Source organism: Lithobates pipiens, unplaced genomic scaffold (assembly GCF_037356315.1).
Source record: "Lithobates pipiens isolate NorthernLeopardFrog02 unplaced genomic scaffold, aLitPip1_a1.2 Scaffold_28, whole genome shotgun sequence".
NCBI classification, from domain to species: domain Eukaryota; kingdom Metazoa; phylum Chordata; class Amphibia; order Anura; family Ranidae; genus Lithobates; species Lithobates pipiens.
In genome coordinates, this window is record NW_027507789.1 from 52,743,112 (window position 1) to 52,749,111 (window position 6,000).

Genomic DNA, 6,000 nt, shown 5'->3' on the forward strand with positions numbered 1-6,000 from the left:
CAGGAATGGCAGCAGGCAGGTGTGAATACATCTGCACATACAATGAGGAGAAGACTTTTGGAGGATGGCCTGGTGTCAAGAAAAGCAGCAAAGAAGCCACTTTTCTCCAGGGAAAACATTAGGGATAGACTGATATTCTGCAAAAGGTACAGGGATTGGACTGCTGAGGACTGGGGTAAAGTCATTTTCTCTGATAAATCGCCTTTCTGGTTGTTTGGGGCATCCGTAAAACACCTTGCTTGGAGAAAAAAAAGTGAGCACTAACATCAGTCCTGTGTTATGCCAACAGTAAAGCATCCTGAGACCATTCATGTGTGGGGTTGCTTCTCAGCCAAGGAAGTGGGCTCACTTACAATTTTGCCTAAGAACACAACCATGAATAAAGAATGGTAGAATAATATCTTCCGAGAGCAACTTCTCCCAACCATACAAGAAGAGTTTGGTGAGGGACAATGCCTTTTGCAGCATGATGGAGCACCTTGCCATAAGGCAAAAGTGATAACTAAGTGGCTTGGGGAACAAAACATCAACATTTTGGGTCCATGGCCAGGAAACTCCCCAAACCTTAATCCCATTGAGAACTTGTGGACAATCTTTAAGAGGCTGGTAAACAAAAAAAAAAACAAATTCTCACAAACTCCAAGCATTGATTATAGAAGAATGGGCTGCCATCAGTCAGGATATGACCCAGAAGTTGATTGACAGCATGCCAGGGATAATTGCAGAGGTCTTAAAAAAGAAGGGTCAACACTGCAATATTGACTCCTTGCATAAACGTAAAGTAATTGTCCATAAAAGACTTTGACACTGAAATGTTTGTAATTATATTTCAGTATACCATAGTAAAATCTGACGAAAGTTCTAAAAACACTGAAGCAGCAGACTTTGTGAAAAGTACTATTTAAAACTTTCATAGTAGGAGCCTGAGGGGCTGAATCAGAACCCCAATTCCTCATGCCGTGTACACATGATTGGAATTCTCGTCGGAAAAAGCTCTGATGGTTTTCCCGATGGAATTCCGATGGAATTCTGCTTAAGCTGTCTTGCCTACACACGGTCACATCAAATTCCGATCATTTATAACGTGGTGACGTACAACACGTACAACGTGACTAGTAAAAGGTAGTTCAATAGCCAGTAGCCAATAGCGTCTGTCTCGTAGTTAAATCTGAGCATGCGTGATTTTTGGCGTGTCGGAATTGCATACACACGATCGGGATTACCGATAGAAAGTTTTTCCATCGGGAAAATTGAGAACATGCTATCAATTTTTGGCTGGAGGAAATTCGGACAGCTAAATTCCGATGGAGCTTGCACACGGTCGCATTTTCCGATGAAAAGCTCTCATCGGACTTTTTCTGGCCGGAATTCCGATCGTGTGTACGCGGCATCACTCTGTTCCTGTCCCTCAGGGAGTTTCGGGTGCTCCCATCCACCTTTTGTGTGTTCCAGCATCTCCTTTAATATAAAATACAAACAGGGACAGTGGGAGCTTCTCATAACGGCCACAACACATGTACACATCCAGGACTTCAGTGTAGAGATCCAACCAATGAGATATACAATATAAAAAATGTCAAAATGGTTTTCCAGTTCATCATTTACCAAAAACTGAAATATCAGTTTTGGTTGGACTGACCCTTTAAATCCTCTAGCCTGCCCTCCACATACTGTACATCTTCATTCACGTCTGCCCATAATATTCCCCCTAAGCCTCTTGAGTCTCCGTTCATTGCCTCTTCACTTATCCTGTCTTTTTCCTGCTGTTATATCTGCCCCATTTAGCGTACACATACCAGCTTACCATCCCAGTCGGTCTTTCCTTTAATATACTGCTGTTGAGTGTATCATCTATTTTCTTATCTCAGTGGACCTCTTGTATAAAAATAGACATATTGTTGGCTGTCTGGCTGTCTCAAGGGCAAACAATTTCTCTTATTGAAGGCAGCAAGGAAATTTGGGCATAGATTTTACTGTCCAAACATTTTTTACTTGGAAAAAACTGAGTATAATGTATTTAAAGGCAACGCATAGTGTATTTCCATCTAGCACACATGTTGACCTAAGAGTTCAAACACATAGAATATAAACCAAATAGAGGGGGCAGAGATAGACCGCAAAGATGAAGATAGGAGCGGTGTGTAAGTAAAGAAGAGGAAATACTGTACACTATGGCCAGGAGCGGACTGACAACTCATGGGGCCCCCAGGCAATAGGAGATCATGGGGCCCCCAGGCAATCAGAGATTATGGGGCCACACTATATACACACGCACAGTATACAATCACACAGTATACACATACATGTATACACTCGCACAGTAAACACAGACATGTTTTTATTGGCTGAGAAGGTACTGGAGAGGTGGGCAGCTATAATCTCTGGATTTTTAGACCAAAAGGATGACGGTAAGGGACATTTCAGAGACAGATGTAATAAAAACCACAGATTTTTACATACTGCCCCTGGTTTTACTGAGGCTGGCAACCCTGATGGGGCCCCCCTAGTGGCCCGGGGCCTTCAGGCAGTGCCCGAGTGGCCAAATGGTCAGTCCACCCCTGACTATGGCATACAATCAAAATGAAGACCACCATTAAAGAGGAATTGTAGATCACTGAAAATGTCACTGCACTAAAAGATAAAAGCATCCTGGAGAAAAGGTAGGTATGTTTATGTCATGATTGCACGTATTACTAGTGCTGGCTATCCGTTTATAATGGGTGTTGTAGGATTTTAATAAAGAATGCTTAGCTTTAAACCAGGGGTCTCCAAACGTTCTAAAGAAATGGCCAGTTTGTGTGCTTCAGGTTTTGGGGGGCCGGACTGTGCCCAGTGGAGTAAGCAATGCCAATCTTTGGTATTGGGGGGCGTTGGGAGGAATAGTGCCCCATTTTTGCTTTCAGTGGAAGAAATGATGCCCCATTGTTGGTGTTGGTGGCATGAATTGTGCCCCACTGTTGGCTTCAATGGCAGGAATAATGCCTCAAGGGCCAGGTAAAGGCAGGCAAAGGGGCCAGATAGAGGATTCTGAAGTTGAACTCCATGTAGATATAAAATACACAAATGTATGCAGCTCTGTACAAAATGCATCATTTGACTTGGTTTAAACATTGTTTAATTCACTATTCAACAGAACTGAGAGGCAGAGCCAGCACGGAGTGAATCAATTGTACTGCAGTGCTCATAAAAAGCATTGTGATAGGATGACCGAGAGATGAGCTCATTAGTATACTACTTTTCCTTTAACTGATCAGTCAGAGGCTGAGGGAGAAGACCTTTAACCACTTAAGCCATAGTCCATTTTGCATGACAAAGACCAGCCCACTTTTTGCGATTCGGCACTGCGTCACTTTAACTGACGATTGCGCGGTCATGCGCATGGCTCCCAAACAAAATTGACGTTGTTTTTCTCCCACAAATAGAGCTTTCTTTCTGTGGTATTTGATCACCCCTGCGGTTTTTATTTTTTGCACTATAAACAAAAAAAGAGGGTCAATTTTAAAAAAAATGCATTCTTTTTTTACATTTTTCTATAATAAATATCCCTTATAAATATATATATAAAAAAAAGTATTTTTCCCTCAGTTTAGACTGATACGTATTCTTCTACATATTTTTGGTTAAAAAAAATCGCTATACGCGATTATTGATTGGTTTGCGCAAAAGTTATAGCGTTTACAAAATAGGGGACAGTTTTATGGCATTTTTATAAATATATATTTTTATTAGTAATGGCGCCAATCAGCGATTTTTATCATGACTGCGACATTATGGCGGACACATCGGACATTTTTGACATGTTTTTGGGACCATAGTCATTTATACAGCGATCAATGCTATACAAATGCATTGATTCCTGTGTGAATGACACTGGCAGTGAAGGGGTTAACCACTAGGTGGAAGTGTAGGGGTTAAGTGTGTCCTAGGGGCGTGTTTCTAACCATGGGGGCGTGGCTGTCTATGACACGTCACTGATCTCTGCTCCGATCACACGGAGCAGAGATTAGTGACGCTGTCACTAGGCAGAAAGGGGAGATGTTTGTTTACATTAGCATCTCCCCGTTCTTCCTCTCCATGAGACGATTGCGGGTATCCCCACGGCGATCGAGTTTGCGGGACCCGCGATCAGACTCGTGGAGGTTCTGGGTGGCGCGCATGCGATGGCACGGCGGCAAATTTAAAGGGACGTACCTGTACTCCCATTTGCCTGTCCATTCCATTCTGCCGATGTATATCGCCATGCACCAGTCAACATGTGGTTAAAGGGTGCATGACATCCTGCACTCTCAGGATGTACTCAGTTTCCTGGTTTAAATAATGTCAAATTAGCCCAGAGTTGAGCTTCAGTAGTGATTTTCTATAATCTTTTTCTTAAAGTGTTATATCGCACCTCCACTGTATCTATGGAGGGACCCATGGTTGTCAGCCTCAGCTGCTCTCCTGAAATAGACTACATACATTAGTATCACTTTATCTCCATTACATGGGAATGGGCATGGCAATAGGTAGTTTACAGAACGTAGCTAGAAAGGAAGATAAGCTTTAGTGCAGCTCACTGGAAGTGAAAATAATACTGCATTTCTGGCAAGATCAACAGTTTTTTTCTGAATTATCTGAAAATATTCTTAGCTTATAGGGAAAGGACCTTTAATAAAACTTCACTTGTACTCTCCTCCGTTCCAAAAGACTAAAACTTAAAGTGATTGTAAAGTCTCGTTTTTTTTTCCTATAAAAATAACAATCATGTTATACTTACCTGCTCTGCTGCAGTGGATTTGCACAGAGCAGCCTGGATCCTCCTCTTCTTGGGTCCCTCTTCTGTGATCTTGGCCCCTCCCTCCTGTTCAGTGCCCCCACAGCAAGCAGGCACTTGAGCCGAGCCACAACTCCCTGGGTCCATTCAGACACGAAGCCTTGGCCTGGCTCCACCCACTCTCTCCCCTGATTGGCTAGCTGACTGTGATTGACAGCAGCGGCAGCCAATGGTGTCTCAGCCAATCAGAAGGGAGAATCTCGGATGCATAGAATAGAATGCATGTAACGACACCATGAGTATGAAAGAGGGGCTAAAGCCCTTTAGGACATTCCATTTCCCAACCCAAAGGCAGCTACCGAACACCCCAATCAGCCGAACAAGAAATCCATACGAATAACTCTCCCCCCTAAGTATGAGACAAGGCTCTGTCTTGAGGGTCAAACAGGAATGAATTTTTATTTTGAGATCTCGCACAAATATATACAGCAGGATGAAAGTACAATCACTCACCAGAAACCTAATTAACATGAGCTAATTATCTAATCCTTTAGAAAGCCTAGGTGACTCAGAGACATGACTTTTAGGACAGACTTCACATCTCCTAGCTCACCAACTATACACTACACATTATCATACATCTCAATACAGAACTCCTTCATACAATTGCAGGGTTAATTAGCCCAGACAACAATGGCTGAAAGAGAAGCCACACTAGACTCATTTACATTATAGCAGACAGAGACAGGTGGCTGGAATTTACATCAACATCTCCTAACAGTATTTGCCCCAGCATTATGAATCAGTCACTATTTGTAATATGGCAAATACGGGGTTCCCAGAGTCGGTGTCTCTTGGGGGGGATATAGACCTGAATCCAAAGTAGCACCACCTCAAGGGTCCCCAGGCATAAAGCTCACAAAGAACACAGTTCTCCCAAATGCCAGGGCCTATAGAGGCTAGCATTCAGTCCCCTCCAAAAGCCTCTGTCACAATGCATTAGCATAAAAAAAAAATCTGCCTTTAAAACCACATTAATGACAGAAGAGATTTTCCTAATATGAAAATATATTGTGAAAAATATGAATACAGGTTGTAATAATGAGTGGGAACTAGCCCACATATGCTTGGGAGTGAGATGTGGGTTTTTAATAATAGCATGTTCCAAAAGAACAAATAGCTGCACTTACCCATACCTTACAGTCAGATAACAGTTTCATTATAGTCAAAAGAAAGAAATATGATTT